Consider the following 26,951-nt stretch of genomic DNA (forward strand, 5'->3'; position numbering starts at 1 on the left):
GCGTCCTTGTTGCTGGTGGATGGGTCTTTTTTCCAGGCCTTTTCAAGGGAGCGGCACAGTTTCTTGGATTTCTTGAGGTCGTCGTTGAACCATGAGGCCTTCTTGAAGCCAAGTTTGTGTTGACGTTTTTTCAGTGGTGCTAAGGTGTCGGCGGTGTTGGATAACCAAAGGGTGAGGTTGGAGGCGGCTTCGTTGGCGTTAGAAGAGAGGGCTGGGGAGGATTGAAGGAGTGATGTGGAGATCTGTTCTGTGGTGATTTTGTTCCAGTTTCTTTGCAGAGTTGGTTGGGGGTGGTTGATGGGTTTCGGCTTGTTGTAGGTGAAGTGAACGCAGCTGTGGTCAGTCCAGAGGAGATCCGTAGTGTGGCTGAAGGAGACATGGTTGCTGGAGGTGAAGATGGGGTCGAGAGTGTGACCTGCGATGTGGGTGGGGGAAGTAACCAGTTGTTTAAGTCCGAGGTTGGCGAGGTTGTCCAAGAGGGTAGCGGTGTTGTGGTCGTTGATCTTTTCAAGGTGGAAGTTGAGGTCTCCCAGAAGGATGTAGTCTTTGGAGGGGAGCGCGTGTGGGGTGATGAAGTCCGTGATGTCTTCACTGAATTTTGCGCGTGGTCCAGGTGGTCTGTAGAGGAGGGTGCCTCTGAGTGTGGTCTTGGGGTCGATGTGAATCTGGAAGTGAAGGTGTTCGGAGTTGGCGAGGTTGGCATCAGAGCTGGTTGAGATGCGGATTGTTTTCTTATGGACGATAGCGATTCCACCTCCTGTATGGTCGGTGCGGTCCTTGCGTGTGATCTTATAGTCATCAGGGATAGCGATGGCGATGTCAGGGGCGGAGGAAGCGTTCATCCATGTTTCCGTTAGGAAGGCGACGTCAGGAGAGATGGTGTCTAGTAGGTTCCAAAGGTCAATGTCGTGCCTGTGGACCGAGCGGGTGTTGAGAAGGATGCATTCTAGGTGATTGGGGTCGGGAATCTGTGGTGTGGTCGTAGCGGAGATGTTGTCGGTGCCGCTAAATTTGCAGGAGAAGCAGGAGAACGGTCCGTGGGTGCGTCCAGGAGCGGCTTGGACGCAGTTGGGGGCGCGACCGGGGTCAAGGGCTAGGAGGGTGGCGGCATCGTAGGTAACGCGGGGGGGCAGGGCAGCGCGAGGGGCAGGGGGTCTGGCGCTGGGCGCGGTCCAGGCGCGGACGGGCGTAGACGGGCTTACCTTTGGCGCACCTTCGGCGTGTCCGAAGCGCGTTGACGCTGCGCGTGGAGACATTGGCCATAAATGGAGGGTGGAGGGGGCGGAGCGTGGGAGGGTCAGCAGATGGGAGGCGGTAGCGGGGAGGAGGGGCAGGGAAAACAACAACAGCAAACAAGATGGAGGTCAGAGGGGAGGCGAGGCAGGGGCAGTAGGTCGCCAGCGAAAATAAATCCAATTATGCACGTTGCTGCCAGGTGGGCCAATACAGTTAAATGCAGTGCAGGGCGGGCGGCGCTATAGTCACAAGCGCTGAGAGCTATGAGATTAAACAAAACACTGCGCAAATTTGTGAAATGCAGGCGAGCCGATTTTAAACACGGCACTATTTAGTCTAATGCAGGCGATACCACTGAAATAAAGAATGCAGGCGATACCGTGAAGTTGATTCAGCAGTGCGATCCCCAGGAAGATAGCAGCAGTACAGGGAGAGGAGCAAGGAGGGAGCAACCCTCTTGAAAAGGGTGGTAATTTGCGACCGCAATTGTGGTTGCAATACATTCACACATAGCATTGAGAACGCAATTAGGAAGGGACTAACTAACTGTGACTCTCAATTCCTAAATAGCGAGTCGCAAATAAACTGTGACTCGCTATTTTGGAATTGTACATGGCCAACAGTGATTTTGCATGTGCAAACGGGTTCGCAAACCCGTTTGCGCATGCAAAATAACGTCGTACATCTGGTCCCCTGTGACTGATTCCACTGACTTGCTAGACATTGTTGCAGAGGACGCATGTAAGCCTTGCATGAGGTACGATTGCAACGCAGGATGCCATAATTCCCAGCAGTTGCATGAAGACTCTAGCTGGTAATGATTGGTGGGGTTGAAATTGTAATAGTGTGGCCTGGATATTGTGAATCCTGGCTATATTAGGAGTGGCTAGAGCTTTGAGAGTGTTGATGGAAGCACCCAGATAGGATTGCACTTGTGCCGGACACAGGTGAGATTTTTGTGCAATGATTGTAAAACCCAACTGGTTAAGTAGATGTACTATTGTCTGATTGTGTAGCGTCCTTGGTGAGAGGGAGGATGACCTGGATGTGCGTTGGATACTATACTGAGTCCGTACTGTTTGATGATGGTGGCGAGGAGGGCCATGTAGATTTTGAAGAGCGTGGGGCTGAGCGACGATCCTTGTAGGTCCTCGGCAATTGATTTCTGTGGGTTCGGAGAGGAAGGGTGGCAGTCTGATTCTTTGGGTTCAGCCAGTGAGGAAGGAGCAGATCCAGTCAAGGGCGGTTCCCTGTATGCCGGCGTCATAAAGTCTGCCGGTGAGGGTGCAGTGGGAGACGGTGTTGAATGCCGCACAGAGATCGAGTAGGATCAGAGCTGCAGTGTGCCTTTGGTCGAGGAGGGTGTGGATGTTGTCTACGGCAGCGAGTACAAAAAACAAGACAGCTCAAGACAGTGTTTCCCATGCGGACTCACTAGAAAAACATAGAATATTAACAATTAGCTTGCCAATGGGGATGGCTCCCTCACTAGAAGACTGTACAATTTGAGGTATAGTTTTTGCTGCAGTATATTCAGAGCACATGGTACCCCTTCATTGGCTGTTTTGATAGAAGTGCTTAATCCGATCCAGAATGTACGGGGTAGTACCTGCCCTGGACTTGGGAATAAAACTGATGGGCAATTTTGCAACGATGTCCTCCATAATGTTGATTAACATAAAGAGGGAAGCAACAGCGTTGGCTATATGCCAGCGTTTAAGGATTTGGCTCCTGCATAGCAGGAGCACACATTTCCTATAATTATCGAAGAAACATAAGCTACGCTGGATAGAGATAATTTGAGTGCCAGACCTGGTAAACCACAATGAAGAGGTATTCTGCAAATGATAACTCTAAACAAGCACCTGACTTTTGAACAAAGAAGTAGAAGGAGAATAAGAAAAACAAATATAAAATAAAACTACAGGGTGGGTCTCCTACACAGGAAGCTACTGAAAAAAACTACGATCTGCTTAACTGCGATAACATTAGACCACCTAAGAGGTATCAGGATACTGATACATGTTCATCTCGTTCCTTTCAGGAGTTATCCGAAGAACATTTGGAGAGAGGTGGACGGTCAAAGCCCAGATCGGGGGAGAACGTGAAACCGAAGGATCCCAATGCTCATCTGACTACATCATTAAACAGGTTAAACAAGTTAAACCTTCCAAACCTCAATTCAAAAAGAAGAAAGTAGCTGGACTTACAGTCAGGGATGCCCCGCATATTCAGGACACTGCTTCTGAGCAGGGACTGGGCAGTGACCATGCTAAAAAGCGCAACAGCAGTCACAATAGTTCGCCAGAACCTGATGGATTGTCTAGTAGAAGTAGCGCTGAGTGAGTACATCACCGTTGAGACACCCGATTTATTTTTTATTTATTTTATGACATTTGATTAAGCGCGAACAAATGCCCGTGGGCGTCTCGGCGCTGCAACATCTGCAAATAATTCTCCTGCTGCGTAAAGTGTGTTCCGGTGTTACTGGTTAAACAGCCAGGTCTTTAGCTGTTTACGGAAGGACCAGAGAGTGGGACTGGTCCTGATTGACTGGGGTAAGGTATTCCACAATTTAGGTGCCGAGACCAAGAACCTGCGGTCTCCCCAAGAAACAGTTTTGGTGCGGGGGACCACTAGATCGTTGAGGGTGGTAGATCGAAGCAATCTGGATGGACAATAAGGGATTAATTGTTCTTTGAGAAACAAGGGTCCTTGTTTATGCAGTGCCTTGTATACAATGCAGAGAGTTTTAAACTTAATCCTGCTTCTGATAGGGAGCCAATGAAAGTTTCTGATGGTGTCAGTCGCAGACTTGTATTTAGGGATTCTAGCAAGTAGTCTTGCTGCTGAGTTTTGAACAGTCTGCATTTTTTTGATGACCCTGACCTGAGCGTTTGCAAAAAGACCATTACAGTAGTCCAAAGTGGACAGCACTAGAGAGGTCACCAAGGTTTTACCGGCAGTTTCAGGAAGGAAGGGGATGATTTTCTTTATTAAGTAATTTGTGGAAGGCTGAGGAGGCGATTTGGTTGGCATAGGAGACGAAGTTGAGGTGGTCGTCAAAGACAACTCCCAGGTTCCTTACCTTGAGGGCAGGTTTAGGCAGGGTTCCGAAAGCCGTTGGCCACCATGCGGGGGACCAACTTGGAGTAAGTTGTCCAAATATGACAACTTCCGTCTTTTTGGAGTTGAGTTTTAGACAATTGGAGGCCATCCAGTCCCCAATTGCCAACATTCCTTCTTTAAAACTCTCGGCCACCTTGTCGCCGTTGTTTTTGATGGCCAGGACTAACTGCGTGTCATCCGCATATGAGGTTAGGCTCATCCTATGTGCTCGAATGATGTTAGCTAGGTCTGACACATAGATGTTAAAGAGTGTCAGACTCAGGGATGAGCCTTGTGGAACCCCGCATGGCAGAGACAGGTTGGACGATTGGAACGATCCCAGTATAACAGCCTGAGTTCTTTCAGACAGGAAAGATGCCAATAGTTTTTTAGCTGTTTGCTGAATGCCCATTTTTTCGACACGGTCGACCAAGATCGAATGATCGACCGTGTCGAAAGCTGCAGATAAATCTAGTAGTGCTAGTACTGCTGTTCCTCCCTGATCTCGATAGTTCTAATGTCATCTGCGGCTTTAATCAAGGCGGTCTCAGTGCCATGGAACCTACAGAACCCAAATTGGGTGTTGTCAAGTAGGTGATGTTCTTCTATGAATTCAGATAACTGTGAGTTCATAGCTTTTTCAGCGACTTTTGCCAGAAATGGGAGGCTTGCTATTGGCCGGTAATTTTTCAGTTCGTCCTTATCAAGATGTGTTTTTTTTAATAATGGTTTAAGGAGAGTTTTTTTGAGTGAATCTGGATAGGTTCCTGATCTAAACATGGCATTACAGATTTGGGTAATGGCGGGTATCAGGGAATCCATGATTGGTGGGAGAATTTTGAAGGGGCATGGGTCTAATGCAGAACCAGTTTTGATCGTGGTGATGATATCCGCTATTTGAGCGTCGGTGATGTCTTTGAAGTGAGTAAATTTGGGAACAGGGTGTTTGAGGTTAGTGGTACTTGAGGGGGTATTGATATTATCCGAAAAGGCTGAAAAAAATGTTGTTGACCTTTGTAAAGAAGAAAGTGGCCAAGGCATCACAGAGGGATTGAGAGGGAGGTGGTTTAGATCAGGGAAGTACCCTGCTAGCTGCTTGGTAGTATCATAAAGTTCTTTGGAGGAATTCTTGGCTAGCTCTATCCGTTCGCTAAAGTACTTCTTCTTAGCCTCAGTGATCATGGATTTGTATTTGACCAACGTCTCCTTATAGCGAATTTTGTTTTCTTCGCTGTAGGACTTCCGCCAGTGCCTCTCCCTGTTCCTACAGTGTTGTTTCTGGGTCCCTAGGTCTTCGGTAAACCAAGGGGCAGAGGGGGCCGATCTATTTCTGGTCACATGTTTGAGAGGAACCAATGAATTAGTGGCAGTGCCCAGCCAATCCTGGAATTGCTTAGTGGCTGTGTTGGGGTCAGTAGAAAATACAGGCTGGGAATTATCGAGTAAAGTTTTTAGGCTTGAGCTATCTATGTCGTTCCAGGCTTTAAAAGGTTGGTGGCAGGTAATGGGTACTTTGGGTGTAGGTGTTTCATAGATGGTGATTGAGCCCAGAATGTCATTGTGATCCGACCATGTGAGTGGGAGGATGTGAGTTATATGAAAATCCTCCAAATTGGAGAAAATGCCATCCAGAGTGTGACCGCCGTCGTGAGTGGGGGAATTGACCAATAGGGGGAGACCAAGGGTGTTCATGTCCGAGAGAAGGGAGGACGTGTCCCTGTCCTCTAATTTGTCTAAGTGAAAATTAAAGTCACCCAGTACTGTTAGTGATTCTTCAAGTGCAAGAGACTCGAGGATAGAGCTTAAATCAGTGAGGAAATCTGACCATGGTCCTGGTGGTTTGTATACGAGAATCCCTCTGAAATTATTAGAGGGGGATAGATTGATGGCAAATTGCATGGCTTCACAAGAGGATGAGGAGATAGCGAAGGTCCTCACATTAAATGTGTCGCGAGCGATGATGGCTAGTCCTCTCCCTTTTTTGCGCTGTCTATCCTGTCTATGAACCGTGAAGCCTCTTGGGACCGCAATGACTAAGTCTGGGTCAGATGTGCTGTCCATCCATGTCTCAGTCATGAATAATATGTCTAATTTCCGATCCTCTATCAGGTCTGCTATATCCTGTCTATGTTTACCAAGTGAACGGACATTGGTAAGGGCTATCAGTGTGCTCTTAGGGGTATTTTTGTTGCCGGAGAGAATTGTTTTATTTGCCAGAAGAATGGAGGCCTTACAATGGGGGCAGGACTGCATGGATGGACCAGAGATGAATATAGGATCAAGCATTAGGCAGTCATTATGATCGCGTGGGCGCAACTTGTGCAGCATAGTGTTTGAGTATTAGACACGTGGAGCTGGGGCGTCTGGACCAGGGGTAGCGGCCCTGGGCCTGGTCCAGGCGCGGACGGGCGCAGACGGGAAGGCCAGGTGTTTTTATACATGTTAGAGGAGGGTGGGAGGCGTCCAACAACTGGACCGCAACCCTTTCCTCCCAGCAAGATGGCGGCTAAGGTGGATCAAGTCACGGTGTCAGCGCCTGAATCGGCTGCGCCGTGCGAGGAAACGAGGTGTTGGTGCCTTCAGTGCGACGCAAATCTCGCCCCGAAGTACGGATGACTAGGTAATTAAAAATTACAGATTAAAATATCTACAGTTTTTAAAAACGGGAAATTCACGAGTAAACAGGGATAGTACAGAGCGCCCCCGGCTTCCGCCTCAGGGGAGAAATAGCCAAATGCGCTGTAGTTGCTTGATGTGCTTCGCAGCGCTACACTTCCTCTCTCGTTTGAATTCAGGTGGCTGACTGCTCCGCGCTCTCTCACCAGGAGGAAGAGACCCCAGAGGCCATGATGCTCGTACCGATATTAGGTTAAGCGTCCCCCATCTTTTATACAAAATACAACTTCTATTGGAGGGGGAGGTACCTAGAAACATTAATTTTCTCTTTTGGAAGGACTTCACTAAAGGTTAAGAATATTCTTTTGGCTAAAAAGGATTGTCGACCTGATTTCGTAATGGATTGCCTAAACGGAGAAACTGTGATTTTACCTGCCTTTTCCGAGCTTGTTCAATTTTGGAATTTGGAATTGGATTTGTAGAGCGCATAGCTACCCTTGGGCATCCCAGCGCTGAGAGGACCTAGTTTTTCCAGGGGGGAGGGGGACGGTTGGGAAGACAGGGTTTTAAGGGAAGAGCCAAGTTTTTAATTGTTTCCGGAAGGAGAAGAGGTTGTGTTCTCTCCTCATGGCTACTGGAAGGGTGTTCCAGAGCTTTGGCGCGTTGTAGGCGAACAAACGGCCGCCGGATCTTGACTTTTTTATTCTTGGGATGTTGGCAAGGGCAAGTGCGTCAGATCTTAGATTTTTGGTAGACTGGTGGGGCTTCATAAGGGGTCTGAGAATTGGGGGGCCTTTGTCGTGCATAATTTTGTGCGAGATGCATAGTGTCTTTTTTTTTTTTTTAAATTTTTGAAAACCTTTATTGTGCATGGATAAAAGAACAAATACGGGCCTACAACCGTCAGGCCGGCCACGATACTTTGTCAGCACAAGTGCAAGCATTACAGGTCCCCAGCAGCAATAGTTAAAAGTTCAACAATCAATAAGCACTACACTGGGAAGAATCATGACGCCAGGGAAGAGGAGAATTGAAGGTTAATTTTTTTGGTTTTTTTGCGTTTTCATCATAATATAAGTCAGTGAAGATTAAGAACTAAGAAGATTCGAGTCCACACAATAACTTCACACCATGGGTAAGCGGCGTTGTATCTGAAAACAATAATGGAGGTTAACATCAATGACAATGTGGCGGTGCAAAACAACTGCAAGTCATCACCCATCATTTACGCACCCCACCCAGCGCCGCTCCTACCCTGCCAACCCCAACCCGGACCCAGAATCGAATCAGATGAAAAAAGCGGAGAAAATAGAAAAAAGAAGGCCCATAGAACTAAAAAGTTTCCAAAATACCCCACCCACCCTGCAACATTGTGGAGGCTACGGCCTACCCCCCCCCCCCACAGAGTGCCTGTCGCCCTTTAAGAACCCGAAATTTAGACAAGAAAGAAGAGAGAAGAGAAAGGAAAAGGAATAACAGTAACACCTATAATATAGGGAGTAGGAAAGAGTAAATCAACCTAAACTCCCAAAGAAAAGAAGGTGGGGAGGAGCCCACTCGATAGCAGGACACCCGGAGATCCCGGCCCTCCACAGACTCCCACAGCGTAGTTGTCGTCCATTACTAAAGTGTCGGCACAAAATCAATCAGAAGCTCTGACCCCACAACCCACACCGACCCTCCACCTCAATAAACAGGAGCAATCAGAAAACAACCAGCTGGTGTACCCTCAGCCACCCACACCCGGACCCTCGAACCACAGAGGAACACAAAGAATCAGCTTCACCATTTGAGTCCTACAACCCCGACAGTACACTCTACCGCAGATCAGGATAATAATAGCATCTTTAGCCCTGGCCCCTACGATCTGGGGCACCGACGTGGTCAGACTGTACAATGGCCATGGTGGACTGGAGAGATAGTTGAAGCGATCTTAACATAGGACAACGTCGCCCAGCAGAGCATGTCCACATCAAAGTCCTGCAATCCACGATACCAGGAAGGGGGATCCCCTGTCGGTTCAGAGCGTTCGAAGCAGCCAGCCAGAACAAAGCCATCCGCATCAGGGGAGAGTTGCGATCAGTGCCAGCTGAACACAGAGGAAGAACCAAACATGGCGTCCAAGGACAGCTCGCCAGCCACACCTCAAAGTCTCCGTCCACAGGTAGCCGCTCACGGAGATCAAGCCGTGCCGGAGCATCACCAGTCTCCCTCACTGTCAGGATATACGGACACAACTGGGTAGGCTCCCCCTTGTAATAGGGATCAGGATACGGAGAAGCGTCCTGCGGACGGGCACAATCAGAGACAACGGGAGTAGTATGGGGGGCGCAGGCATCCAGGCGAGCCATTAAGTCCCGGGCACTGGCTAGCACTTCAGAGCGGAGAGAGCCCAACGCCCGCATGATGTCGTTCAAACTCACCGGCATTGCAGAGGCGCATCGGGCATCAGATCTCCGATCAATGGGCTCGCAGCAGAGTAGCAGCTCGCGAGGCTGGTCATCACCATCTCTCCCGTCTGGACGGACGTATAGTCCGGGTGCAGGATACGTGCGTTCGTGGAGCACAGGAGCAGCACACGCCATTCCGGCGCCATGCACGGCGCCAACGCAGTAGAAGCAGCAAGGCATCTCGCTGGCAGCAGCCCGGAGGAATCACAGGGGCAAGGAGCACAATGAACCATACGGCATCAACCCTTCCGCCTTCGGAGGGTAGCGAGCCAGCAGCTCCGAGAAGGAATTAGGGCGCAGATACAATGTACCAGTACCGGCTACAACTGTATCAAAGCACAATATCCGTCGAGGCTAAACTGAGCCCCGCAGCATAAAACACGGCGCCGCTGTCTTTCCCTGCCGGTCAAAGCACCTCCGCAGCGTTTCCATGAAGAACGCAAAGATGGCCGGTCATGCCGCAAACAAAGGAACCGTCCAGCTGCCGCCAGCGCCGAGTAAGAGACAAGGGCGTCACGGCACTTCCACTCCACGGAGCGAGCAGGGAAGCACACCGCTGGATGGCAAATCGTCTCCCGGCCCCGAAAATGCAGCGTGAAAACAGGATGGGCAGCAGAAAAAGTCACGGGCCGGGAGAGAAGCGGAGAGATCGGCGGAGCCGAGGGATCAGGCGGCCATCTCGGATTCAGGTTAGGCTCCTCCGAGATGCATAGTGTCTTGAAGGTGATGCGCTACCTTCACTGGGAGCCAGTGTAGGCTTTTGAGGGCTGGTTTCGCCGAGCATCTCGCTTTGGTTCCTGTAAGGACTCTAGTTGCCGCGTTCTGAGCCACCTGAAGTTTCTGGATGACTGCTGCAGGGGCTCCTAGGTACAAGACGTTACCATAGTCTAACCTGGAGTTGACCAGCCCCTGCATCAGTAACTTCCTGGACTGGAAGGGGATCAGGTGGAGGATTTTTCTGGACATGCGAATAAGGCCGAAGCAGGACCCTGAGGTTTTTCTAGCCTGGGTTTTGAAATTAAGGTCCTGGTCGAGCCAGATGCCTATGCTTTTGACCTCGGTTTTTGGGGTTGGGTAGGTACCCATGCAGGGTGGCCAGGAGAGATTGGTAGGTAGTTTGTTCGGGTTGCCAAGGAGAAGGATCTCCGATTTGTCACCATTAAGTTTTAGTCGAGAATCACACATCCATTGTGAGATTCCTTCGAGACATCTGGCGAGATTTTCTAGGCTGGTGTTTGATTGATTGATGGAGACCACCAGCTGAGTGTCATCAGCGTACATCACTGTCTTGACGCCGAAAAGAGTGATAACGTCTGCAAGGGGGACATATAGACGTTAAAAAGTGTGGGGCTCAGGGAGGAGCCCTGGGGAACCCCACACTGCATGGGCAGAGCTTTGGACGTGGAAGTGCCATCTGACACCTGAAAGGATCTTCCCTCAAGGAAGGACTTAATCCAGGCAAGGGCAGAATCGGTGATTCCCACTCGACTTAGCCGGTGGACCAGAATGGCGTGGTCCACCGTGTCGAAGGCGGCACTTAGATCGAGGAGGATCACTGCCACTGATCCTCCTGCGTCTATGATGCTTCTCGCCTCTTCGACAACTGCCAGGAGGGCGGTATTGGTGCCTTGCCCCGGTCTAAAACCGGTCTGGGAGTCGCGTAGTAAGTGATTCGACTCCAGGAAGTTGGAAAGTTGCTGGTTAGCTATTCGTTCGGCCTCTTTGCTGATCCCGGGGAGGAGCGAGATGGGTCTGAAATTGGGATCCGTGGGGTCTAGGTGGGTTTTTTTTAAGAGGGCCTTGACGGTAGCCTTCTTCCAATTGGTTGAAAGAGGCATTGATGAGGTTGGTGAAGGGTAGGGCTACCGTGGGGGCAACCAGTTTTAACTTGCTGATGGGGGCTGGGTCAGATGGGGAGCCACTTTTCACAGTTTGCAGGGTGGCTAAGAAAGTCTCCGTGGTGATCTGATCAAAGGCTCGTAGGTATGGAGCCTCAGGATGAAGGGGAGGTGCGGTGGCATGGTGAGGGGCAATGGGTATAGGGAGTGAAGTAAGTATTTTGTTGATTTTTGCGGAGAAGAAGTCGGCCATTTGATTGCATCTAACGCCCTCTGGGTCTGGCGGTGGTAGGGGATCCTGGATTTTTGTCAGGAGGCGTACAATGCGGTAAGTTTCCTTCGCAGAATTGGCCGCTGCTGCAATCTTTCCTTCGAAGAAGGTGGCCTGTGTAATTTTTATGGAGTTCTTGTAGAGCTTGATAGCGGCTCTGTACTCATTTTTGGATTCCGTTGACCAATTTTTCCTCCATACGCGCTCAAGTTTTCAAGCATCGGTTATACACTTGTATGCCAAGGAGTGGGCACTAGAACTAGCTCCTACGTTATACCCCAACCCTGAGGGTGGTATGACAGTTGCCCTTACCATGAAGTACCACTGAGGACAATTCCATAACCTCAAAGATAATACTCCATTAAGCATGAAGCTAAAAAACAAGTTAGGGAAATCCTGCAAGAACTTGAGTACCGGGGTGTAATAAAAAGTTGCACCTCATCAATGAATAATCCCTTGTTTCCTGTGATGAAATACGATCATTCATATAGTCTAGTGTTAAACTACAGAAACTTGAACACAGAAAGTCGCACATTTGTAGTACAAAATACACATAGTGTCGCACTAATAAACAACATTGTGTGGAAAAAATACAAAACCAATCTTGATATCTCAAATGGATTTTTCTGCCAAAATATATCGCCTGGAAGCAGGTATTTGACGTGCTGCTGGATCCCGGATAAATGTGAAAGCAGCAGCACTAATTTCTATCTTTTGGAGGTGGAGTTGGGGCGAGGGGGGGCAGGCACTGACTTGGAAAGAGTATAAGTCTGGTGGGCACCAGGCAGTATAAGTCACTTAGTCCTGGTCTTTCAGGAACTGGTCCTTCTCGGTCTGGTCCCACAGGCTCTCCTTGTCCTCCATGGCGCTGGTACTTGTACACTTGGCCGTCATGGTTCTATTTTGTTTACTGTATTTATAGAGCGCAACACCCATCCCTAGAGGGATATCACAACACTAGTCGTCCAGCTGGAACTCATTCTAGTCTCACTAATCTAGATCCTTGGTTTTCCTAGATCTGGTCCTCAAGGCCGGGTCCCAACCATTAACATCTGGATATCCAGGTCTTGGTCCATATGTTCTTGCTTTTTCTCCTGATCCTAGTCCTCAAGTGCCCACTGGTCCTGCTGTCGCTGCAGCTCATTCTTGAGGTCAAAGTGCTTCTGGGCCATGTCCTAGTATTCTTTGTCCTCCTCGTCTTTGTTTTTGTAGCCGAGACTACTGGTTCTAGTCTTCGCTGGTTATGGCTCCCTCTGTCTTCTCAGTCCTGCATACCCTTGTTGTCCTGGTCCCTTATCCTCCTGGCGTAGACGCTGGCCAACTGACTCCAGTCCTCATGGTCCAAATGCTAAATGTCATGACTCGCTCCCTGCTCTCTTGTGCCCACCACCATTGTGCTGAATTGTGAGACTCTCCAGTGTTTTAATAAGCTTCTGGACCTTCCCATCTATGCATATCTTGACCTCCAGCCATTTTGATGCTATTTGGAACTTCCCATCCATTCCCAATCCATGCCGGGTTTTGTGAAGCCAGTCTCTCTGATCATGCTTGAAACTCCATTACCTATAATGCCCTGCTCACTACTCCCTCTTCGCCCCTGCAGGCCAAGCATGGGTGGAGGAATACAGCACACCTGTAGCTGGCAACTGGTAGCCTGTTCACACCTGCTGCATGTGAATACTGTGAGCTCTTTGAAGCCCCAGCTCCCTTCAGTCCAGTGTTGGTCACTGTAGCTGTGTTCCTGCGAGGCCGACCCTTGTTTCTTGAGCTTTTGTTATCAATGTTTCCAAAGTTCCTGAGCTATACCTATTCCTTGCTTTCTGAGCTATAGCGATTCCTTGTTACTGAACTAGCACTGCTTTCACGGCTATCTTCACTCCTAAGCCTTAGCTACTTCTTGTTTGCTTGATTCCTGAACCAGTACTGTTTAGTGCACCCCTGCAGCCTCCCTACTGTATTTCCGTTTTGCCAGTCCTTGCTTCCCCTCCCATTACCTTTGTTCCCATTCCAAGTTTGCTGTCTTCCTGTGCCTACGGTCTTGCTACTGGTTTCCCCTGTATGCTTGTTACCTGCTTTCTGCCAAGTGTGCAATTTCTTCCCCTTTTTTCTGTACTTTGATTCCTTGATTTCTGAGATAGAGTTAATTCCTTGTTCCTTGAACTAACACTGCCTTCAGTGCTACCTTCTTTTCTTGATTCCTGAACCAGTACAATTTAGTGCACCCTTAGTCTCTCTCCGTTTGTATTTATCTATTCCGAGTCCCTGCCTTTTTTTGAAAATTTACCTCTTATTCCAGTTCCTACCTTCTTGTCTTCCTGTTCCTTTAGTCTTAGCTTCCTGTATCCTAGTGGTTTTCGCTTCTCACTTTCTGCCAAGTGTGCCCTTTGTTTTCAATTCTTTCCTGTTAAGCACTCCTCCTTGCTAACTCTTTGTCTATTGTGGCTGTATATTTAGTTCTTCACCCTTGCTGTTACCATCTTGCCGGGTCCGGTTTGATCGCCAGGATCTGTGGGCACAGCTGACAACCCTGGTGTGTTACTTGTTATTTTTGAATATTGTGTTTTAGTTAAATTTCTATTGTCATTATAGGTATTTGCTCCACAGACCCTGTCTTTTCATGTATATCCTATATGAAGTTTGAAGTTTATTGACTTGTATAGCGCTGAATCACCCATGAGGGTATCTCGTCGCTTAAGACAGTGGGGAATACCAGAAACGAAGGAAAGATTGAAAGAGGTGGGTTTTTAACATCTTTCTGAACTGAGCCAGAGTAAGTCCAGAGCGCAGGTGAAAGGGTAAATTATTCCAAAATGCTGGAGCAAGATGAGAGAATGCTTTCCCACCACTACGTGCCTTTTTGACTCAGATGATCAGAGCATGACCTAAGAGTTCATGCCGGGGTGTAAGCAGAGGGTTTAATTGCAAGATACGAAGGGCCTTGACCATTGAGGGCTTTGTGAATAATGCAGCCTATTTTGAATTTTACCCTTTTTCCTATAGAGAGCCAATGGAGTTGGTTCAGGAGAGGTGCAGAGGGTGTTCTAGCTGGGGCGTTGACAGTAAGTCGGGCAGCGATATTCTGCACCACCTGAAGTCTTTTTATGGCAGATTGATTAGCTGAGAATAGGAGGGCATTGTAGTAGTCAAATCTACTAAGCACCAAGGCCTGCATCAAAGTTTTCTTATCATCAGCATTCGTAATGTTCTGTTTTAAATACTATACTTTCGATTTCCATGCTATCATCAGCATTCGTAATGTTATGTTTTAAATACTATACTTTCGATTTCCATGCTATCATCAGCATTCGTAATGTTATGTTTTAAATACTATACTTTTGATTTCTATGCTATCATATGCAAAAATGTTCTGTTTTAAATACTGTACTTTCTATATCCGTGCTATCATGAGAATGAGGCTCGGGTTTGCCTGACTGCAATGGCTAACCCTGGGGACAGCTTTGAACAAGTACATCCTTACTTATGCTGCCAGAGCTTCTTTTATAATATCTATGTAATGGATCAATGCAACTTTATTTTATTATGGAATTTCACTTTTTGTAGCAGTGGGCGTTGAGCTGACGGGTTGAGTTTCACCTTCTATGCAAGTGACTATAGATGATGTTCAAGCTTCTGATTTCACACAGCAGTTGGTTATGGACTTCTGCTACGACTGCTGCTAACAGTGCCTGCATTACTTTAAGCTAAATTTTACGTGAATTGTCCTATCTGCACTCAGAACATGGAGGCAGGAATTATAATCAAGATGCAGTGATGGCCCGATAATTTGATGAATAGTAATGTGCACGTTATTCGGCTGATGGGATTACTTTAACTAGGACTATTTGGTGCTGCCACTGAGGACCTAATTGAAACACACACTGCACTTCAACTGAAATAGCCGTGTTTTTATTTTTTAATTAAGACAGGCATGATCTGCAATGACGCCATCTATTTGAAGCGGAGGTCTCAAACTGAGAAAACTCGACCTCCTAACTCCGAGTGTCACCTTAGGGCCCTGATCCTCAAACTGCAGTGATCTAAAAGGGGTTAAGATAGCAAAATAAATGAAACCAGTCAAACTTTACAAGGGGCCTTCCACTGTGCGCGGGCTGCAAAGTACATTTGCACACCTACATGTTTAACTGTAAAAGCGTGGCTCCAGGGTCACCATTGTGCTTTGGCTGTATGAAACTTAATATCCTGCAGTAGGATAGTAATCTAACATGTAAACATTATAACCGTCGCTCCTGAGTGTGCCTTGTCGAGCCCAGGCTCGGTGCCTAATGTGTAAGAGCTGGACATGCTCTATAGCAGACTATTGTGGGTTCTTACAGTGAAGAGCTTCGCTTCAAGAGTTGTTTTCACTCTGTAGACAAAGTGTGATTATTTCTAGTGACAAGCCGACAGGACTTAATCCCCCAACTTATAAAGTTGAAAATGACAGTGTTTTTTACTTTTGCTTTTTTATACCATTGACAATAGTGGTATGCAAATATGATAACTCCACTGCAGATAAAAAGAAACCCAGAGTACAACCTAACCCGGAATTAATATAATATTCGTTTGTCACATTTTAGAGCTACTAATTGTATATATGGACATAGCTATTTGAATGTACTCGTGGCACTGTCTTACATGCAATGCATTATGGTAGCGTGGATTTACCATATCTTCTGCCGGGTGCAGTACTATATGTGGCCAAAAGAGGTCTCATGGGCCCACTTTTGGCCACATATGGTACGACACCCTGCAACATGGCTAGGTGAAAAATATTGCCATTTATATTGCCAATAACTCCAACTCCAACAAATGCGAGACCGATTGTATTGCCAATGCAATAGGTCTTGTATTTGTTAGTTGGAGCTGTTGGGGTTGAAAATGACAATTTTGTTTCTCTTGCTTTTTTAGACCATTGGTAATAGTGCTATGCAGATAAACAACTCCACTGCAAATTAAAAAACAAAAGCAAAAAACATTCTTATTTTCAACGCCAATCGCTCTAACTTTAAAAAATACAAGACCTATTGCATTGCAAATGCTTGTTCAGTATTTTGAAAAGATAAAGGTTTAGCAACTTTTACTAACCACCGTTACAACAGGTCTAAAAAATCATCGACATAGCCAACAGATCTCACATAGGCGAAACCTATTTTTTTTGCCAATGCCAGTTAACTTCTCCTGACACTGCTACATTGAGAACCCAAATAATTGCTTCTTTTTCCTTCCCTGTTCTCAGTAGCAGCTTGCACGGATCAGGGATCGTCAGGCAGGCTGGAGGAAGGGGAGGGACCATACCTCCTCTCTCCTCTTCTGCTCTTTCCCATGTTGTCTCTCTGGGGCCCGGAACAGGAAGCAGCCATGCTCCCTCCCCTGAGCCAATCACAATACTGAAATGCAGCATTGTAATTGGGCTGAGCGCCGTGGATCGGTGCTCGCCAGTGAATGGGGGCCGGGCATGTTCTCCACGCAGGCTGTAATGCAGCCTGAATAAGAACATGGAGGTGCGCATGACTGTTTGACCTTGTATGCGAACGACTTATTAATATATGTCCGGGACGCCACTAGAGACCTGACGGCCATCTGGAGATCACTAAAAGATTTTGCGGAAGTCTCAGGCCTTAAGGTGAACTGGGAGAAATCCTCGCTCTACCCACTGAGCCATCCCTTGGCCCCATTCGAGGCCAGGATCAGGACCCAATCTCTCATATGGAACACAGAGGCCCTTAAGGATCTGGGAGTGCGGCTGCACCACACCCCAGAGGATCTGTACGAGGGGAACCATTGTAAGGCGCTAGCAGGACTTAGGTCGGCAGTGAGGTTTTGGAAAACGTTACCTCTGGCTCCCATGTCACTAGCAAAAATGATAATGGTCCCTCGACTATTGTATCTTTTCACCAACCTCCCAGCTGTCCCACCGAGATCATTCATTAAAGAACTGGATAGTCTCCTCACTGAGCTTATATGGGGAGGAGGGCGGCGACGGGTTGCGTTATCCACATTACGCCTACCCACGACGGAGGGGGGCTTGGGAGCGCCAGCATTCGAAGCATACTTCTTGTCGGCACAGCTCCAATGGCTATCGTATTGGACGGCGGGGCGCCATATAGGAGAGACTATCACCATAGTGGGCCCCCGTGCCGCAACAGGCAATCCACAGATTACTACTGCCGGGTACTAAACCCATACGCACACGGCCGCTGCAGGTGTCCATAGCCTGCACCTGTATGATGAGAATACATCGTATGTCTGGGACGCGGCTGCCGTACTCGCCCCTACTGCCTCCAGTGAGGTTTCCAAAAGGAGACACATACTACACAACGGGCGCCCTCCAGGCATGGACGAATCTGGCGGTCACAGAGATGGAATCATTCTTTGAAGAGGGACAGCTGAAGACATATGCCCAAATGATGGAACAGTATGATCTCCCACCCGGGCAATTTCTAATGCATAGGCAAATTTTAGATAGCAGCCGTAGATACTGGAATCCTAACACAGGGGAACCTCCAACACACCCAGTAATTCACACAATACTACACAAGGGAGTGAGGTGCCATTTGGTTACTTGGCTTTACAAGGCAGTGCGCAAACTAATCCTTCCATCCCTTCAGCCCCTACGTCAAAAGTGGGAAACGGACATAGGGAGGGTAGTCCATGATAAAGAATGGAACACAGCTCTGGAATACCCCAAAAAAGTCTCAAGAAACGCGAGATTCCGGAACATACAGTTAAATATCCTCCACAGAGCTTACCTCACACCGCACCGCCTTCATCAATTCTTCCCAGATACACACTTTGCATGCCTCCGCTGTCAAGCCCCAGCAGCAGACTTCAAACACATGATTTGGGACTGCCCCACACTTATAGGCTTTTGGGACCGGGTTCATCGGTCACTCACAGCAATTACCAACATCACAACAATGTCCACATGGGAGGCAGGTACGCTCGGGATTTTCAGCAGGCGGAAAACTGAGAAAGTACAATGTCGTTTCATGTCCCTAGCCATCCTATTGGCGAAAAGGGGAAAGCCATGTACTGGAGATCCCCTACGGGACCTCCGGAAGCAGCCTGGATAGGCGCCATGATCAAATGGGGAAAAGCTGAGGAAGAGACACATCGGGAGGAAGAATTGAAGGGAGTCCGCAAACACCCTATTTCTTTGGAATGGGCACAACTAATGCACAAATTTACACAGACAACAAACCCACCGGAGACACCCATAGCCTCACAGGCCCACGTACAGGCCCAGCCGCTGTTCCGGCATCCCCTATTTTAGAGGAAGCACAACAACGCCCGCCACCCTGAGCCCAATCTGGAGTGGAACCCATACAGAATGGCCACCCCTTGACAGAGTAAGGATCACCACAACGACTCGAATCCTCGACCCCCTCCACATAACACGCGCTGCCACAGCCCCGCACCTCACGGCAGCTGAAGGACAGCCCACCAAGGCTCAGTTGGAAAGGGGTACTCCACCAGAGTTTTTTTTTGGGGGGGGGAGGCATTTTGACAAACAAGACAGGACCACAACATGAGATGCACATTACATTGAACCCGTCAAGTACGCGATAATGCGCTGGAAGGGAGGTGTCAACTGCCCCCGACCGGTCTTAATTATAAGGTGCACAACATGGCCGATACAGGCATAGGATGTATGTAAACACGGACCAAACAGTTCAATTCAATTCAATTAAATGTATATAGCGCGCTACATACCCAGAGGGTCTCAAGGCGCTTGAGGAAGGGTGGGGAAATTACTTGTCGAATATCCATGTTTTAAGAAGCTTTCTGAATGCTAGGTGGTTCTGAGTAAGGCGAAGGTGAGTGGGAAGTGAGTTCCAGGTTTTAGCCACCAGGTAGGAGAAGGATCTTCCTCCCATGGTGGTTTTGTTGATGCGAGGTACAGCAGCAAGGGCTTGATTGGAAGAGCGCAGCTGGCGGGAGGGGGTGTAGAAGGAGAGTCGTGTGTTGAGGCATTCAGGTCCAAGATCGTAAAGTGCTTTGTGTGCGTGGGTTAGGAGGCGGAATGTTATCCTCTTATTGATGGGAAGCCAGTGGAGGTTTTTCAGTTGACCAGAAATGTGGTCTTTGCGAGGGATGTCTAGTATGAGTCTGGCTGAAGCGTTTTGGATGTGTTGGAGTTTTTTCTGAAGTTTTGCGGTGGTACCGGCGTACAGGGTGTTTCCGTAGTCCAGGCGGCTTGTAACCAGTGCGTGGGTGACCGTTTTTCTAGTTTCGGTGGGGATCCAGCGAAATGTTTTTTGGAGCATGCGGAGGATGTTGAAGCAAGAGGATGAGACGGCGTTGACTTGTTTGGTCATCGAGAGTGAGGAGTCCAGGATGACGCCCAGGTTCCGTGCGTGGTCCGTCGGGATGGGTGCTTTTCCAAGGGCCTCTGGCCACCAGGAGTCGTCCCAGGCGGAGGGGGAGGAACCTAAGATAAGGACTTCTGTTTTGTCTGAGTTCAGCTTCAGACGGCTGTGCTTCATCCACTCGGCTACTTCTTTCATTCCTTCATGTAGGTTGGTTTTGGCGGTGTTAGGGTCTTTGGTGAGTGAGAGGATCAGTTGAGTGTCGTCAGCGTAGGAGATGATGTTGAAGTCATGTTGGCGCACGATGGCCGCGAGGGGGCTCATGTAAACGTTGAAGAGGGTGGGGCTGAGTGAAGATCCTTGAGGCACGCCGCAAATGACTTCAGTGGCCTCTGACTTGAATGGTGGGAGGTCGGACAATGCAATGCTTATGTAGAAGAATGTTTATCTGGTGATTATTGTTGTTGTGTATTCACAGCATAGCACTAATGTACTGAACCATAACTGTCATAATGAATGCTAAAACCCAATAAACAAACCTAAACAAAAAAATGACTGTTTTACCGGCCCGAGAGGCCGGCCAAACAGTCATTGTGCACTTGGGAGTGGGCAAACCCTACCTCCCCTGCTCTGAGAGCAGAGCAGCCCCGCCCGTACCACAAAACTGCCCAGCAGAAACAAATACAACGATAATCTCAAGTTATTATCAATGTATTTGTTCTTTCTTTCATTGCTTGGCAGCAGTGGGGCAACGTCCCTCTGCCTTAGCGGAAGTGCCACAACTGCCTGTCCTCCCACATCCAATCAAGCATGTCTCAATGCACTTCAACATTTGACAGCCCTTGAGACCCTCTTGCTGAACTCATCCTCAACAGAGGTCTACTTTACCTCCTTTTCTGCTACCATCACCTCACATAACGCTCTCCTGGTCCCCGTCCCTCCTCATACTGTGTCCTCCTCTTCTGCTCCCATCACCTCACGTAACTCTCTCCTGGTCCTCGTCCCTCCTCGTACCTTGTCCTCCTCTTCTGCTATCATCACCTGACGTAACTCTCTCCTGGTCCTCGTCCCTCCTCGTACCTTGTCCTCCTCTTCTGCTACCATCACCTCACGTAACTCTCTCCTGGTCCTCGTCCCTCCTCGTACCTTGTCCTCCTCTTCTGCTACCATCACCTCACGTAACTCTCTCCTGGTCCTCGTCTCTCCTCGTACCTTGTCCTCCTCTTCTGCTAGAAACTGAGGAGTGCTTCTCAACCATTCACTGTGTATAACAGCGCTCATTACTATCACCGTCACCACAGGATGAAACCAAGTAACACATCGATGAATAATATATATCCACGTCTACTATTCCACGCTACTAATGCACTGATTCACTCACTGCTCAACAGCAGATTGGATTACTACCACTGCTGTTGAAGTCTCTCAGTATCCGTTCTCCCCACTGGATAAGACCCAATACTACGACCACACCCTTTCAACACGGAGCTGCAGGGTTCCGCCGAAAGCAAAGAACACTCTCTACAAGTTGTTGAAAATCATATTCAAAGCGCCCCTCAGCATTTCTGTGGACTACCTAAAAACATACATGTGGCAGTCATGTAGGAGAATTGCCAAAGAGAACCTCATTATCACACCCAAAGTCACTCTGCATCATTCCGATTCCACCTTCTAGGACTTCATCGTTTGACCTCATGGCCTCCCGAGATCTGAGCCTGCCCCACACCCACTCACTCACTGAGATCTGAGCCTGCCCCACGCCCACTCACTCACTGAGATCTGAGCCTGCCCCACACCCACTCACTGAGGTCTGAGCCTGCCCCACACCCACTCACTCACTGAGATCTGAGCCTGCCCCACACCCACTCACTCACTGAGATCTGAGCCTGCCCCTCACCCACTCACTCACTGAGATCTGAGCCTGCCTCACACCCACTCACTCACTGAGATCTGAGACTGCCCCACACCCACTCACTCACTGAGATCTGAGCCTGCCCCACACCTACTCACTCACTGAGATCTGAGCCTGCCCACACATCCACTCACTCACTGAGATCTGAGCCTGCCCCACACCCACTCACTCACTGAGATCTGAGCCTGCCCCACACCTACTCACTCACTGAGATCTGAGCCTGCCCACACCCACTCACTCACTGAGATCTGAGCCTGCCCCACACCTACTCACTCACTGAGATCTGAGCCTGCCCCGTACCCACTCACTCACTGAGATCTGAGCCTGCCCCACACCCACTCACTCACTGAGATCTGAGCCTGCCCCACACTCACTCACTGAGATCTGAGCCTGCCCCACACACGCTCACTCACTGAGATTTGAGCCTATCCCACACCCACTCCCTCACTGAGATCTGAGCCTGCCCCACACCCACTCACTCACTGAGATCTGAGCCTGCCCCACACCCACTCACTGAGGTCTGAGCCTGCCCCACACCCACTCACTCACTGAGATCTGAGCCTGCCCCACACCCACTCACTCACTGAGATCTGAGCCTGCCCCACACCCACTCACTGAGATCTGAGCCTGCCCCACACCCACTCACTCACTGAGATCTGAGCCTGTCCCACACCCACTCACTGAGATCTGAGCCTGCCCCACACCTACTCACTCACTGAGAACTGAGCCTGCCCCACACCCACTCACTCACTGAGATCTGAGCCTGCCTCACACCCACTCGCTGAGATCTGAGCCTGCCCCACACCCACTCACTCACTGAGATCTGAGCCTGCCCCACACCCACTCACTCACTGAGATCTGAGCCTGCCCCACACTCACTCACTGAGATCTGAGCCTGCCCCACGCCCACACACTCACTGAGATCTGGCCTGCCCCACACCCACTCACTCACTGAGATCTGAGCCTGCCCCACACCCACTCACTCGCTGAGATCTGAGCCTGCCCCACACCCACTCACTCACTGAGATCTGAGCCTGCCCCACACCCACTCACTGAGATCTGAGCCTGCCCCACACCCACACACTCACTGAGATCTGAGCCTGTCCCACACCCACTCACTGAGATCTGAGCCTGCCCCACACCTACTCACTCACTGAGATCTGAGCCTGCCCCACACCCACTCACTCACTGAGATCTGAGCCTGCCCCACACCCACTCACTCACTGAGATCTGAGCCTGCCCCACACCCACTCACTGAGATCTGAGCCTGCCCCACACCCACTCACTAACTGAGATCTGAGCCTGTCTCACACCCGCTCACTGAGATCTGAGCCTGCCCCACACCCACTCACTGAGATCTGAGCCTGCCCCACACCTACTCACTCACTGAGATCTGAGCCTGCCCCACACTCACTCACTGAGATCTGAGCCTGCCCCACACCTACTCACTCACTGAGATCTGAGCCTGCCCCACACCCACTCACTCACTGAGATCTGAGCCTGCCTCACACCCACTTGCTGAGATCTGAGCCTGCCCCACACCCACTCACTCACTGAGATCTGAGCCTGACCCACACCCACTCACTCACTGAGATCTGAGCCTGCCCCACACTCACTCACTGAGATCTGAGCCTGCCCCACACCCACACACTCACTGAGATCTGGCCTGCCCCACACCCACTCACTCACTGAGATCTGAGCCTGCCCCACACCCACTCACTCGCTGAGATCTGAGCCTGCCCCACACCCACTCACTCACTGAGATCTGAGCCTGCCTCACACCCACTCACTCACTGAGATCTGAGCCTGCCCCACACCCACTCACTCGCTGAGATCTGAGCCTGCCCCACACCCACTCACTCACTGAGATATGAGCCTGCCCCACACTCACTCACTGAGATCTGAGCCTGCCCCACACCTACTCACTCACTGAGATCTGAGCCTGCCCCACACCCACTCACTCACTGAGATCTGAGCCTGCCTCACACCCACTCGCTGAGATCTGAGCCTGCCCCACACCCACTCACTCACTGAGATCTGAGCCTGCCCCACACCCACTCACTCACTGAGATCTGAGCCTGCCCCACACTCACTCACTGAGATCTGAGCCTGCCCCACACCCACACACTCACTGAGATCTGGCCTGCCCCACACCCACTCACTCACTGAGATCTGAGCCTGCCCCACACCCACTCACTCACTGAGATCTGAGCCTGCCCCACACCCACTCACTCGCTGAGATCTGAGCCTGCCCCACACCCACACACTCACTGAGATCTGAGCCTGCCCCACACCCACTCACTCGCTGAGATCTGAGCCTGCCCCACACCCACTCACTCACTGAGATCTGAGCCTGCCCCACACCCACTCACTCGCTGAGATCTGAGCCTGCCCCACACCCACACACTCACTGAGATCTGAGCCTGCCCCACACCCACTCACTCGCTGAGATCTGAGCCTGCCCCACATCCACTCACTCACTGAGATCTGAGCCTGCCCACACATCCACTCACTCACTGAGATCTGAGCCTGCCCCACACCCACTCACTTTGGTTTATGTTACTGACTATATCTGCCTATCAGGTTAGGTACCACATTTACCCTTTTGTTTGATGCTTCTGATCGAAATTACTTTCCACTCATTTCAAATAAATAATAAAACATGCATTGTCATTTAGGAGGTGAAACGGCACGGCCGATCTGCAACACGAATACCGTCCTTTGGAAAGATTTTTTGTGATCCACCACTGCAGAGAGCGATGGGTGTGGTTGTCCACCAACACCAGATCTGTTAGTTGACCTTGAGCTTGGTTCCACTGACGTACTACACATTCTTGTAATGGGTACATTTACAATCTTGCATGAGGGACGAGAAAATGAAAGATGCCATCATACCTATTTGCTGCATGAACACTCTTGCTGATAGTGTTGTGGCTGAAATCTTTGAACTAGGTTTTATATAGCATTTATCCTGATGGGATTGGGATATGCTAGGGCTGTGGAAGTATTCACTGTTGTCCCTAGATATTGCTGCATTGTGGATGGTTGGAGATAGGATTAGTCTAGAATTACTGTGGATCCCAGACTGTGAAGCAACTGTATTGTCCGGAGTGTGTGTTGGACACAGCTGCTGTGGGAGTTTGCTTTTATGAAGCAATCGTCTAGATAGGGGAAGACATGAATTTGTTGTCTTCTGAGATGGGCTGCAACTACCACAAGGCATTTGGTGAAAACCCTGGGTGCTGTGGTGACTCCGAATGGGAGCACCTTGAGCTGGTAGTGTTGACCATCTACCACAAATCTGAGATACTTCCTTTGAGCGAGATGTATTGGAATGTGGAAGTAGGCATCTTTTAGATCTATAGTGGAGAGAACGTTGCCTTGCTGTAGTAGTGGAAGCACTTGTTGTAAAGTGACCATAAGGAAGTGGTCTGATTGAATGTAAAAGTTGAGCGGTCTGAGGTCCAGTATTGGTCTTAGAGAGCCGTCTTTTTTTTGGGATTAGGAAAAAAGGGAGTAGACTCCTGTCCCCTGATGAATTATCGAAACTGGCTCTATTGCATCTTTTTGCAACATTGCTAACACTTCCTGTTTGAGGAGCGTTAGGTGTTCTAATGACATTGGACACGGTCTTGGAGGAATGTTGGGGGGAGTAGAAGTGAGTGCCAGGCAATAACCATACTCAGTAATTTGTCTTACCCACCTGTCTGTTGTGATGGAATTCCAGACAGGTAGGAACTGTGAGATGCGTCCCCCGACAGGAGTGAGCTGATCGGGGGGAAGCACAGGGAAGTCACTCTTTATTGTTAGGGGAGATGCGGGTGTTGTTACCTCTGCCTCTACCCTTATTGTTGTTATCTCTGTAACCTCCTCTATTGTATCCCCTAGAAAAGGAGCCCTGGTTGGGACATTTATAGGATGATGTGGGTGTATAAAAGGAGCGACGAAAGGAGCCTCTGGCAGATGGTGACTGTAAGGCTCCCATAGACTTTGCTGTTTGTGTCTTTTTTTATTTTTTCTAGAGATGCGTCAACTGCAGGTCCAAAGAGGTGCTGTTGATCAAATGGTTGATTTAGGATCGTATTTTGCACCTCTTGCTTTAATCCAGATACCCTGAGCCAGGCGTGTCTATGATGGCAGAACACTAGTATTTATTGCACGTAACGCGGTGTCAGCTGCGTCAAGCGCACATTTGATTGAGGTATTGGTTATAAGTTTGCCGTCTTGTATAAGGTCATTGGCTTTGTCCTTATATTCTTGGGGCAGATGTTGAATGAGCTTTTTCCAGCTCATCATAGTGAGCACTATCGTATCTTGCTAGAAGGGCTTGTGTGTTTGCTATTTTCAAAGAATTAGCAGCTTGAGACGCCATACGTTTACCTGACGCGTCTAATAACTTGGATTCTTTGTCAGGAGGAGGTGTGTCACCTGACCCTTGGGAGTTTGCACATTTGCGTGCATTGGCAACTACTAGTGACTCTAAGGGAAGTTTGCCCTTAATGTACATAGGGTCACTGGGAGCTGCCTTGTATTTTTTATCTACTCTGGGGTTAAGACCCCTAGCAGCTCTAACTGGGTCTTTGAACACCTCAGGAGCATGTCTAAGGAGGCCTTGTAGCATGGGTACGACATGAGTAGATTTATGTGGTTGGGCAAAAGTCTCCAATAAGAAAAAATCTTCTTCTAAGGGGTCTAAATGAAGCTTGAGCATGTGATATGTAGCAGCTCTGTTGATTAGTTGGGCAAACCCCGCATTGTCATCCGGTGGGGATGGTTTTGAGGGGTAGAAGTGCGGATCATTTGTTAGATCGGGATCAGTACTAAAATCATGCCATGGGTCTGGTTCGTGTGGTGAATCATCAGGATCTAATGGCATTATGTTTTCATCCAATTGCCCATGCCCTTGTGAATTGTCACTATCCTCTGACTCTGGAGAGTATGGTGGCGAAATAATTAAATTAGGGTTAACAGGTGGTGGTGGTAAAGTGTTAGTCGCTATGTGAATCTTCTTTGGAGGAACTGGAATTTGTGGTAAATGGTCTGGTTTCCTCTTTGTTGTTGGCTTTGGGTGAATAAAGATAGTAGTCTGCTTTGGATCCAGCCAGAAAAGCTCTTTGTTTTTAAAAACAAAAATAATATGCGTGCTTGGCAGACACAACTAAGCACACTTGGCCATGCTATCCGACAGCTCAGCCACATACTCAAACCCTT

This window comes from Lissotriton vulgaris, unplaced genomic scaffold (genome assembly GCF_964263255.1).
Source record: "Lissotriton vulgaris unplaced genomic scaffold, aLisVul1.2 SCAFFOLD_1330, whole genome shotgun sequence".
NCBI lineage: Eukaryota > Metazoa > Chordata > Amphibia > Caudata > Salamandridae > Lissotriton > Lissotriton vulgaris.